The sequence below is a fragment of the Tympanuchus pallidicinctus genome, unplaced genomic scaffold, assembly GCF_026119805.1.
Source record: "Tympanuchus pallidicinctus isolate F22 unplaced genomic scaffold, pur_lepc_1.0 scaffold5, whole genome shotgun sequence".
Classification (NCBI taxonomy): domain Eukaryota; kingdom Metazoa; phylum Chordata; class Aves; order Galliformes; family Phasianidae; genus Tympanuchus; species Tympanuchus pallidicinctus.
This window is the reverse complement of record NW_026294769.1, coordinates 50,373,279-50,386,803: the sequence shown is the minus strand read 5'-3', so window position 1 is coordinate 50,386,803 and position 13,525 is coordinate 50,373,279.

Genomic DNA, 13,525 nt, shown 5'->3' with positions numbered 1-13,525 from the left:
GGATATTCTTCCATACATTGAGAATATTATCGGAGTTGGAATAGAATACTTCTTAATCTCAAAATATAAATAGTGCAGCACTCTCAGACAATAATGTATTCTTGTTTTAAATGAATCAAATGTTTTTAAACATGTTGATTTTACTGGTTATACTGCGTTCTCTTTGTAAATCAGAGTGTATGCAGGTTCGTGATGACTAATTCTCGAATCACACTTTAGCTATTTCTGAAACTTTCCAATAAGTGAAGGCCTAAACTTTTTTCTCTAACAAGCTTCCATTTGAGAAATTGAAAAATGCTCTAATGCAAAATTCTATATAAGAATAATTTCCTTAAATTTACCCAAAGCAAGAGGGCAAAATTTGATGCCTCTCATATAAATTAGTTAATTTTTCTTTATGCATTTATAAGTTCCAATATCCAAGTATTCATTCAGCTTTAATAAAGGTTTTGTGATTATACAGTTTACCCTTTGGCTTTCATAAGTCAAAGCATTATTTTATGCTCAGTAATCTCTGTCACAGTGGAGAGCTCTGCTCTTAAAACAAGAGTAACAAGTCTGTTCTAGAAAGAAAAAATTAAGGACATGTATTCATCTATTCTGCATGCTTACAGTGGTTTCTGTTTTTTTCCTTAAACTACAATGTTGAATGGTTAATGATTTAATTCACTGGTTAGCTAACAAACAATATAACAAGATTTTGATGTTTTCCTTTAGATATAGGATTAAAAAAAAAAAAAAAAAAAAAAAAAAAAAAAAAAAAAAAAAAAAGAGATGCAGGTCACTGAGTAAAAATTATGGCATTACAAATAAGCAGGAAAATCTTACTCTGGGTTGCATTCACAAGAGCTGAAACTGGTGTCTGTGGTAAATATCCCTTCTACTTGATGTCAGTAGGGCAGGAAATACTTTGCTCCATTCTGTTGCTATGAATTATTATTGTAAAGAAGATAATTACAAATCTTTCTTCAGTACCATTAGGTAAGAACAAGCACAAATTAAGTCAAATTTCACCAAGTGTGAGCTCACTGAGTACAAGAGAAGGGTCTGTTCATTTGTTAAGGCGCTGATGGTGTTGTCCTGTAAGATCTGTGAAGAGTACTGCATTAGAAATATTTAAGAATGGTGTAGATAAATGGTCTGTGTAGACAACTTACAATCCTCAATTCAAAGAACTGGTCTAAATGGTCTTCTGAGGTCTTCTGAGAATGTATTCTTGTTATACTTGTTGTGTAAACTCCTTTCTCGCTGTACAAACTTCATGTTTATTATAACATGCATGTAGAGGAATTCAATGAGCTTCCTGGAGTTCACATAATCTCACCACTGCAGTTCTGGGGGCAAATATTTAGTACTTCTCTGTACTTGTATATACTCAGTCAGTAGCTAAGCTGTCTGTAGACAACTTACAGATTTGTGTGCAAAACATAAAGATGAAAGGTGTGACTAACAATCTTCTCACTGACCTAACCTCCTGGAAAAATGGACCTCTTGGAAATGCTGTGGTTAAAAGAGAAGACTGATGTGGAAACCAAGATCTTTCACTGTCTCAGGTCTGTGTTGCAATAAAGTCAAAGTAATCAGTAACTTCCAGCCCTTATGTCCAATCCAAATGTTCTCTCTTGCCTCTCTGCTGACTGCTTCTACTGCTACAACCAGCAGCATTCCGCTGTCAGATATCCCATTTCTTCCTTTGGCAGTAGAATCAAAGCAATGTGCTATTTTCAGAGTTTCTGCTGTAATACAATCATGACACAGAGTGCAAAACTGGTAGGCAAGCTCCTCAAGGCATTTGGAGAAAGGTTCTTGGAAGTGTCAGTGTTTCTTTATATGTGTTACTCTGATAAATTCCGAGTGGTGCCCATAGGCCCTCTGGGTCAGGCTGCCTCCCACTGCATGGAAGGGGCAGCCCACACGTCTGCCCTGCCGCAAAGCACGTCTTACATTGGAGGTGCAGTTAATGACAGCTTGAAATGATCTATGATAATTCTATAGATGGGTGATATCTCGGATCTTCATCCTTACTGTACGCACTCCCAGGTACACCACTGCAATGCTGATGCAGAAGTTATGGTCAGCAGCTTTGCTCTTCTCTCTGAATAGGAATTTAAGACACTCAATCTGGAAAATACACAGGAAATCAACTGGGACTCTGCTACATTAGTCATCAAAATATAATATTTCATTCTGCCATATTTTGGAGTTGTCTGAATTCACAGTTGCTCCTGTATTCAGTTACTGAGTCCCTGAAGTTTTACCCTTGAGCATGCTGGAAATGCATTTATTTTCAACAATACCCAATTCTCAGGAACCTATTTCTAGAATCATAGAATCACTGAATGGCTTGGGTTGGAAGGGACTTCAAGGATCACCAACCCTCTCCTTTCAAGCAGGGCTGCCAATCTCCCCATTTAATACTAGACCAGGCTGCCCAGAGCCCCATGCAACCAGGCCTTGATCACCTCCAGGGACAGGGCATCCACAACCTCTTTGGGCAGCCTGTTCCAACGCTTACAACTCCTGCAAAATTTTCACATGAAGTCCTCTCCGTCTCTCTTACTCAATTTACAAATTCAGTGCACACCTACTAGGTAAGGCCTTGCATAAAAAATACGGAGGTAGGCAGCAGTTGCAGCACCTCAGACCTCTACTGACCTTCGACAGCCTGAGCACTCACTGAAGGAGGAACAAAGCCCAGAACAAATTTACTAAGACAGTATCTTACAATAGCATGGAGGGGAGTTCTCTTAATTTCTACTTTTCAGGGAATCATTAAACTTTCACTAGGTCAGAGGCAGGAAAGAAGATGAGATTAACTCTGGGTGGCTAAGCTCTTGGGTAAGAAAAGAAAGCCTTGCTTTTCACATGAAGCAGAATGCACCTTTTCAAAAATTTAAATTTTGAGCTGGAGGAGAGAGTGGAAAAGGATTCTTCTCCCTGATGACAATCACAAGAAAGCAGTGAATTACAGTGGTGTTTTCTTCTTGTCTTTTTTTCTAGAGCCCAATGAATGTTTAATAAGTCTGGAAGGATGAATACAGCTTCTGCAAGATACACTGAGAAAACTGTCTTTTTTCCATCACAGGATACCATCTGATCTAGTGGTCTGAGAGTGGAAAGTGTAGGTTCAAGCATCTACCTGTACATAGAACCAGAATGATTTGATTCTAGTTGCACTTTTTTGCATAAATATACATCCAGCTATGGAAGAGAGACTCTGCTGAGACTTTTCTGCTTGAGAAGGACTGGCAGAGGAGTCTAACACCCAGGGGAAGTTGGGTGGCTGCAGATCCATGTGGGAGTAAGGGATTCCCCTCAGTCTAGAGGGATTACATAAATCTCATTATTTTCAGTTGGCTAATGTGTGACAACTGATGCACTTCCTGGCCTTGCAGGAATCCTATGCCTCTTGCCTACATCTTTGCATTCATTGTATATTGGAAGCTGTGCATGCAACCAGCCATGTATTTCAGGGCTGAGGTATCCTAATAGTTGAGTTCTTTAATAATAAGACAAATCTTTGTGAACCTGATTCTGGATTTTACATTTTCAATCTTCACTGTAGATAGCTGCATTTCAGGAAGGAAAGCCAGAAGAAATGTTGCTATTTTATATTGTTGCTAAAATGTCAAGGCTTCTGGACGTCTTCCAGAGGTGATTGTTAGTTTAGTGGGTCAGTTGCCAAGAAAACTCTGCTGCTTGTATATACAGTTTTCACACTTGTGATTCATATTATCATTATTTCAGTGCATACAGCAGTCATGAGATATTACATCCAGACTTACACTGCCCTTCAGGTAACATGAATCCAGGCAGCTGAGATCTTGAATGGGAGCTGATATTTGTAATCTAGCCAAATCAGACTTCAGCTCGATGTAACTGAATAACAGGTCTGGAGCTATTAAAGTAGGTGGGTTTAGGGTTATGTGTAGAAGATTTCTCTCAACAGCACCAGAATTACGTGGCCACAAATGGGGTCAAGTCCATATTTATATAATAAAGCATACTTTCCAGCTATAACTCTGAGTATTCAGACAAAGATAGACACTGTTGGTATTTATTCAGCTTTTTAGAGGAAGAGGAAACAAGCAGGTCCTTGTCAAAAATGAAAAAAAAAAATATTGAAAGGAAAATAGTTGTTTAAATAGAAGATTTTCTTTCATTTAGAAAATGATCTTGAAAAAAGTGTTTCAGCAATTCAGAACTATCTGAAACAGAGTGATTCAAAATGTTGTATCAAAAAGAATAATATTATCCTTAATAACTCTTCCACTATACCACTTCTGGCTCAGAGCTTGAGAAACAGCCACCATCAGCAGGGTGAATTATCTGTGCTGTGTACAGCCTTGTTTGGCATCCTGCAAACAGCCATCTCCTGGGACTGTGTTCCAGTTTGCACATTTATCCCTACTGGAAGCCTTAGCTAAAATAAGGAACACCATGTCTGCAGTGTGCATTTACTCTGCTGCCTGACAAAGTAACAGTAGATGAATACAAAAATATTTGGGGGCAAGATGTTTGGGGAATGAGGAAATCTGAAGAAAAATCTTCAAAGCTTTCTGAAGGCTGGTAAAGAATGCCATGCAGAAGTGTGGTCAGCAGGGGAACCTTTGTGGAAACTTGCTAGAGTTGCTGGAAACACAGGTTTTACATATTTGGAGTCAAAGGTTAAATCAGAACTGAACACAAGCTAGAAGAGATTATTCCTCAGTTTTCATTTCAGTAGTTTACTCACTTTTCAGATATGCCAAATAAGAATGTTTTTTCACTATCTTCCATGTGTTTGCAGAGTTAGATAACTTTCATTGTTTTTTTTTTTTCTTAAGGGTTTTGGATTTACCCCATAATTAGAAACTGACATTCTAGGAAATGTGTAGCATGAAATTAGCTATCAACAAAAGCAAAAGAACTGCTGTGGAACAAAAAGTATGTTTTCTAAGAAACTCTTGAGCAGTGTGTGTCTAAATCTGCAGAGGCACTGAATGCTGCATTTTCCATTGATGTCAGCTTTTAGGACATTACTTATAAACTGCAAACTCTCTGAAGTATTGCAGAGTAGTAGTGAGTGGGCAGGTTTAAAATAGGTTAAGAAATTAACGACATAACAGTGCATTGCAAGAAAGGATGTTGTGTTTAATGTCTTATTACTTTGTTATGTACTCAGAGTCACAATACAGAGCACGATGAGTGTTTTTGCAGTGTTTATAGGCAAAATGTTCTGCTACATCAATCCTACAACTCAGAATTATGTTAATTGTTCTGATAGCCAGGTAATTTTGAGATACTTTTTCCATTTAAAAGTCCTAATACATGGATAATCAGTGAGAGCATATCTGATCTCTGTTGTGTGCCTGAGGTTGCCTGAAATAGAAATGGAATTACATTAATTCTGTCACTTCCAAAGGCGTTTTGATGAAGTAGCTTGTTCTTTGCTTGACAAGCCTTTCCCTGTATTATTTTCTAAAACAGAATACATTGGACTTTGAACTGCCAACTCTATCTAAAATTATATGAAATCTATGTTGCCTGGAACCAGTTCTTTCATTAAGTGAGAATCACTTTGAAATGCTCTGGGTGTCCTTGATTTTTTAAAATATGCATTTGCTTCCCTCATTCAGTGATTATTGATTGCAACTACATTGAGGAAAACATGCAAAAAGATGAAAAGTGTTAATAATGAATGCCTCACAAGGAAAGACTTCCAGAGGAACTTTAATCAAAAGAATCCAAGTCAGTTTCCATTTAATACCAATAAATTGCTGAATTGCTTAGATATTCCAGCTTGTGAATCATTGTGAAAGATAGTGTTGGACCTGAGCTATCTTTCTGTTTCACCCAGCACAGGACTAGCTGAGAACTAAAGCCGTAGGTTTCAGAGAACTGTCAGCTATGAAAAGTCTAAACAATCTATGGAATATTTAAAAACAAAATAAAATAAAATGGAGCACAAAAATGATCCAGATGTTTCACTTTTTTTTTCTTCATTTTCTTAAAAAAATAAATTTCCCTTATTTTCTGCTCCAAATAAAATTTAATGCAGAAAATCTACTCATTTTTCAGCTAGTTATAGATTACCAAAAGTATGATTACTCATTTTTATGTCCTAATTGTCATTTTCTTTCATTCTGTATGAAGCTGAAATGTTTAGATTCCAAAATAAGGATTCTGGATCAGCCAGGATGAGTTAATCTTATGGAAATATACAAATAGGTGCTTACTATGTGATATGTCCTTACTTGTTCTTTGGGCTTGTTGAGTTACTTTATGCCCCGTGGAAAAGCAAGCACAAAACCTTCCCTTCCTCCACTTCATAGGAGACTCCAGGAAGTTGTTTGAGATGTGCACAAAGGGTTTGGGCAATTTAGGTCGAATTCAGGGATGAGGTAAGAAGTTTTGTAATGTATGCATTTCTTTGTAGCTGTAAATTACACAGGATGACTAGATCCTTTGATTTTCTGGTAGTCACTGTCCTGAATAAAATTCAGCTACTGCATGGAAGACTCTAGTAAAGTAGCCACAGTCTCCTGGTCTCTTGCCTCCATGAAGGGATGTATACGTACTGGTTAAGTCTTTGAAAGAAAAAGCTTTCCATTTATCTAGAAAGTCTCTGGATTTACATTAGAGCATAAGGAAGAAGAGGCTACTTGTGTGCATCTGCATGTGTGAGTATCTCTCTAGTCTCCATAAGGACAACTCTTCTAAAGTCTCACATTCTTGAAAATGCATGGGTTTAATAAACCTTCGGCATCTTCATCTGCAAAAACAGAAAGTAACTCTGTCTGTTTTGTGTTACTAAGAGGAATCCCCCATGTCATTCTCTACCCAGATTCAAACTTCCAGGATTCTTGGTCCTACAAGACACAGACTGTGATATAACTTTTATTACAATGCAATATCATCAAAACACTTTATGTCTGTGTAATTTAAAGGAGGAAGGAGGAAGAATGCCCTCAAGAAGAGATATATACAGTGAATACTGCATGAAGATGAGGGCACAGTGTTGTCATTCCGGTGAGAGAATCATCTTGGGGTGCTATGTGGATGTCAGGAAAAAAAATTGTCATTTTAAAAATCTCCTTTACAATGGAAATCCTTTTCAATTTCTACTGCAAAAGAAATAATTTATCTCTGCTAAAGCTTGTTGAAAAGTTGTTGCCATGAAACTGTACAGGCTGAGAAGAAAAATATATTTGTGGCTTGGCTTAGTTTACAGAGCTATGCAAGGAAGAAGAATGTTTGAGCCATGCTTTTGTTCCTCTGCACTGCCAGTGTGTTTCAGAGATTTCAGTCCACATCTGAAAGGGACTTCTTGGAAATGTCAACTCCAGTCCTGCTGAAAAGGACCAAGTAAGTGGTGACTCTTGACTGCAACTGTCCCCATTTCCCCAGTTTCAGGCTAAGTAATTACTACCGTACATTCCCAGGAACAGGCCTGGAGAAAAGCTCTCTTTACAAGCAATTCTCCTAAGCGTATGTGCATCTCTCAGGGATACTACGCCCCTTCCCCCATATCAGAATGTGAACTTTCTTTAACCCAGACCTTCCTATTCACAAAAACGCCTCTTTGACCTGAACTGTAAAGCAGTTGACCTTTCTACTTCCATATCCTTCATTCTCATGCAGTTCTTCCAAGATATCTATGTGACACAGGCCATCTTCATCGGTGAATGCAAAGAGCAGTTGGTGTTAACAACTTAATGATAATTCCTGTGTTGTAAAAGCCCTCAACACCTAAAGTGTATTTTAGAATGTATGAAATATGACATTGTTGTTAGCTGATGTTAGCTGATTGAGCGTGCAGGGAACTGGGAAGGCAGGCTGTGGGGCTGTGGTCAGGTAATACTTTTTGGGGTGAAGATGCACACAGGACTGTGACAAATTGTTCTCCTAAAGAAGGCAGATTAAGCATAAAAAAAAAAAAAAAAAAAAAAAAAGAAACATAACTCTCCCTCTCTACTTTTGCACTATAAAACTTGTCCCTAGGTACAATAAAGAAATGCAAGAAACAGTATTTACTTCCTTTCAGTCTCCCCAAATGGAAAACTACCCACAGTCACAGTACAAGAGTGTCTTCAGAGCAAAAGGTACATCTTGCAGCTTATTTGGTGTCAAGTTTAATGTCCCTTCAACACTGTCTGCTGCTTTTAGAAAGTCTTTACTCAAGGGCTTTTTTCTTCCACTTCTTAGATCCCTTAGACAAACATTTACTTCTGCTAGGAAGTGAATCTAAAATGGATATTTTATGAGCACATTAACTTACTTTATACAGATGTAAATAACAATGTCACAAAATAAAGGAAGAAGCTACATGAATACCTTTCATTTTGAGTAATGCCAAATGCTGCTGCCAGATGCCATGCAGCTTGCACACTCCCTACAGTACAGCCCACAACTCATTTACACTAGAGAAAGAATTATGGCATAAAGTAGGCCAGCAAATAGTGCTAGTTCTCCATTTGGTATCTGGTATACAGTGCCATTATATGTTAATAGGATCTGCTAAGACTTGTCTCCTTCATCTGATATTACCTTTTTTTTTCTCTGTTTTGCTTTTGTAGAGGGCAAAAGATCTTAGTGCATTGGCTGCTTGCATTTGTTCTGCCAGGCTCTGCTTGCTCCAATGGCATTGTTATAAATCTCATTAAACAGTCAAGGTCAAACCAGCAACTAAGATCTATATTTGGCTCTCTGCACATAGCTAAATAAATGAAGATTTTGATAAATATCTTACGTCCTAAAAGAGAAGTAGATTTCTTTGTTCTTATAGATGGTTCTAAACTAGCTGCGATTTATAAGGAAACAGGCAACCTATAAAATATATTGACAGGTAACAGTCTTGAATTCTATTGCTGCATGAGCAGATGTTCACTTCATGACAAAGTTTTTGTTCATATGCTATGTGGTTCCTGATTCATGAAGCAATCTTAATCTAAAAGTATTTCTCTTTGTCTGGAGAGGCAAGATGTTCCCCTCCATTTTCTGTGCAAGCTTTTGCATGGCTGGACATCAACGCCTGTTAACATTCACATCATTAATCCTGCAAAGTGAGACGAACCTTTTTAGAATAAAATCCCTCAGAAGGCATATCCACAATTGTGGCATCCCCTTTCTTTTTTGTCCTTAAAGGTCTCAAAAGAGAGCAATCAGACATCTGGGAAATTCCTTGCCCTAAGGGAATTCTCAGATAGCAGAGATGATGTGTCAAAATTATCTCTCTGCCACTTGGCCACAGATTTTCTCTCTGGCTAAGAGCCACTGTAGCCATGCCTGAGTGATTGCTCCTGGAGTCTTGCCATGCATTGAGGTCTCCAGTCATCATGTTTCCCAGAGGGACTGTGGGTGACTGTCACTGGGTGACAAAGCCTGGAGCTGTTTGGGACTGTTATTTAGATGTTGAAACAACCACAGGCAAATGAAATGGAAGTATACTGTCATCTTTTTCTTTGGTTTTGTTTTTTCCTTTCCTCTGTCTTCCCTAGAAAACTGTCGAGCCTCACAGATCAGAGAAATATCAATGAGTTTTGACCATGTCAACATGCAGGACTTGAGATTAGTTTGGTTTCTATTGTGTGATCCATTCTGAAACAGACTTGTCTGCCTTCTGCCATCTGTTCTGGCTGATAGTCAGTGGCAAGGGATGGTTCATACTGTGTGTGAGGAGTTCAGGTAGAATCAGACAGGACAAAATCCTCCAAAATGCAAATAACTTCCCCTTCACCCTCTCTGTTCCACAAAGACAACGGCTTTAGCAGGTCTGCTCATTGATAGATTACCTCAGGATAGAAGGTACAGCTGTCTTTAGGATGCAAATGTTCTAAATTCCAGAACAGGACAGAAGAAGTTAACTTGACAGAATCTGATGCTAATTTTCACATAGAAACTGTCTAAAGTAAATAATAGGCTTTCTAAGTTGAATAAAAATTATAACTAGAACTCCAAACTGAGAGTTGAGGGAACCCAAAAGTGTAACTCATAATATAAATAAGACAGATGACAAAATATTTCAAGCATATTTATATGAACACCCAAAATATTAGGAATTTAGAAAACAAACAGAATGAGCAACATTAGGAAAACTGGCAATTATTTAATGCCTTTTCTGTTTGTTTACACTGAAATCTGTAGTGTTGTTCCTTTCATTTTATAATGACTCCATTTCCAGCAGTAGGCATTTTGTGCTGATTTATTTAAGGCTTGCAATATACTGAGCTACTGTAGTAAGGACAGACAAAGATTGGTTCCTTTTTGTCCTAAGTGAAAAACAAAAAAACAAACAAACAAAAAAAAACAACAAAAAACCAAAAAACCCATGACATTGACAGTAGGTAGGTATCCAGTAATTGTCAGTTCTGGTAAGTGGATATAATGCTGTGTTATTCTCTTTAAAACTGCAGTAGAGGCTTTGTTTCATTCTGAACATAAGCAGAAGCTATCCTTAAAACACTACAGTTCTTTCTCACTCCTGTGGCTGGCAGAAGTTTTCTTTTCCAGCAAACCATGGAGTTAGTGTCTCAGTTCCTATTCTGGCACATCCCATATTAGCTTCAGAAAATGCTCTGAAGTCCATCTGACAAAACCAAAAATATTAGTGTAATTAGACTAACAAATATATTCAGAAGATTTCTGTGGATAAGCGTATCTCAGTAAATTCACTATAAGCCGTTGAGTGATACTTTTGTTTATAGTTGAAACAAAATAGCTCCAGGTGTTTTATATTCATTCTTTTTGCTCATAGTCAGAATATTCAGTTAGTATGAAGCATCTAAAGGATAAGTCCTTTTCTTGCTCAGAAAACAGATGGAAGCACTGTGACCATTATGTAGTTGATACCTGGACTGATTAAAGGAAAGCATACACTTAGGCTCTGAGTAATGGCTTATGTTTCACAGTTTTACTTCCAAAAATCCCACACCAACAACACCAGAGGAAAAAAGTAATCTGTAAATGAAGTTTACTATATTACTGTTATTTGTTACTGTAAATTGAGCCTGGAGATATTGATAGTCAAGTCTTAACCTGAAGGCTATGGTTTATAGAGCTTTAAGTTCTAGCTATTATTCTCACCACTGCCCCATGTGAATGATAAACAGAGAGAAACACAGACAAATGCAGACTGACCAACACTGTATTACTTTGTTTGTTTTCTTGATAACTTTTTTGAAGCAAATCCTTCACAGCATACCTGAGATTTTTGACGATTTTTGCAGTGACACATTTCTGAAAACTGCCACTCAACTCCACGACTCAGAGGCTGAGTGAAATGAAATTATTTTTCAGACTCCCTGGAGTGTAGGTTGAAAAAAACAAAAAACAAAAAAAAACCCAAACCCAAAAAAAAAAAAAAAAAAAAAAAACACCAAAAAAACTTGGTCGTGCAAAAGGGAGGCTGAATCACATGCAGCATCAGGCAGCCTGTAACAGACCTTTAGAAATGAGAGACGTCGTGTACCATTTGCCAAGCAGCAGGGAAAGTGCGAAGATGACTGGAATGATTCAAAGCCCTTTTCAAAGTCCTCACATGCCTCATCATGTTCAGTTTTGCAGAGAGTAATTTCCTCCCACCACAGCTCTTTGCTACATTCAAATGAAACTTGAAAATTGCTGTTAAGTTAGGGTAGAACTAGTAGGAGATGCTAGTCCTAAGTTTGGTAAGCTTCACTGGCCATCAATTCTGAATAAGCTTCTGGGGAAAAGGGTTAATTAAGGAAGAGATTTTGTGTTCATCTCAAGAAAGCAGGAGTTAACTCCTCTCTGTGCTCATTCAGGGTGAGGACACAAGTCTATGTAATCTAATGGATTCTTGAGTTAGAATATCAATCCTTGTCCCACTTCAGAAACTGTCACCACGAATTGAATTAATGTTGAATAAGATTATGGAAATTAGCCTACAGTGATTAAGAAGAACCTGAAAAACAATAAGATGAGAAAAATATGTTGTCCGTTGCCTATTTAGAACTGTTTTATCTATTTTGATTGGATTTAAGTGAGCAATTTTCAGCAACAACTACAAGAGTCCATTGCTCATTACCAAATCCCAGACAGCAGTCACTCCATCCCACACATGTCTACAAGATAAGAACAGAGAGTATGGAGAAATAAGTATTTACTTTCAGTGACAGATCACTTATTTTGTTATCAGCTTAGCATGCTAGCAGTGTAATACTATTTGGTTTTGAAACAGATTTCCTACCAAAGTCAATGGAGAACTCTGAAAAGCATGAAGCCCTTTGTAGTTTTATTATTGATTTCTGGGACAAATACTATCAAGTACTGAGGAACTGTAGAAAGTTAATCTCCTTCGTTTTTCAGAACCCCAGTATTGTTTTATCTTCACAGCCAACAAGAATAATCTCAAAGTTGATTCCTGTCAGTTATCTTGAGAAAGTAACGCAGTCATTACCATCTTTTTCCTTGGTTGGTTCCTTTGAACTCAGTGAGCTAAATTCAAGCTTTTATTGTATAACTGACACATTTTAACATTTTTATTTGTCTCTGTATAGTGCATGTTATTCTTTTATTGCTTTCAGTATGATGATGAAACAATGGGCTAGCCCATAGTTAACCAAAGATGTGGAACACTGAATTGAAAGAAAAAAAAAGTCAAGATGCTCTGTAATATTCTTCCAAGCTTATAAATTCCAGTTCTTCTTCAGCATAGTTTTATAGATGAACAAGTGAAATATTTTAGTATAAGAAAGTATTTGGACTGACACTGCCAAAGAATCCCACCTAAAACAACACACTGTTTGAATGGACTAAGTTTTCACTGGGAGTTGTGAATCCCTTGAAACAAAAATCTTGAGTTTTACCAAGAGGAATAATTAACATGATGTACAACACTCCATCTTTTATGAAAAACAAACAAACAAAAAGCACATGAACTGTGAGAAAGCCTTGCTGGTGCATGGTCACACTTGGTGGTGTCCATAGCATATGCCACTTTCCAGAGGTCATGGCTGCTTCAGCTCTAGGGTTAGCCTTTCCTTGCTGGAATTAATCACAAACCTGACTGTCATCTTCCACAGTAGCTGATTATGTGCCATACAACAGACCAAATGTTTCCCGTGTTTACACCATCTGGACTGCATTTGTCTTGTGGCTATTTCCATCAGTGAACTTTTCAAAAGTATTTTTCTATCCAAAAACACTATGAATAAAAACTCAGGTAAAACTATTGCTGTAGCCCAGTTCTAATGTTGGGAATGGATTTAACTGTCACCTCCACAGAAAATAAATTTGAACTAGCTGTTTTTATTTCCAGACACTGTGGATTTAGGAAGAGTCTTAATTAGGTGGTCTGGATATAAAATTCATGTATGACCAGGGGTAGGTGGAAAAAGACGACAAAATGTTGACAGATACCTGTGACAGCACAGCTCCTACCAGAACATCAGCGGGAGTCAGAGCAGGCACAAAGCTACAGTCATAAGATGGGCTCAGTCATAAGATGTGTGCATTTCTCACCTCCTGTCTTAAAGCCCTAAGTCATGGAGCACTACAAATGGCTCTCTGTGAAGGAAATTTG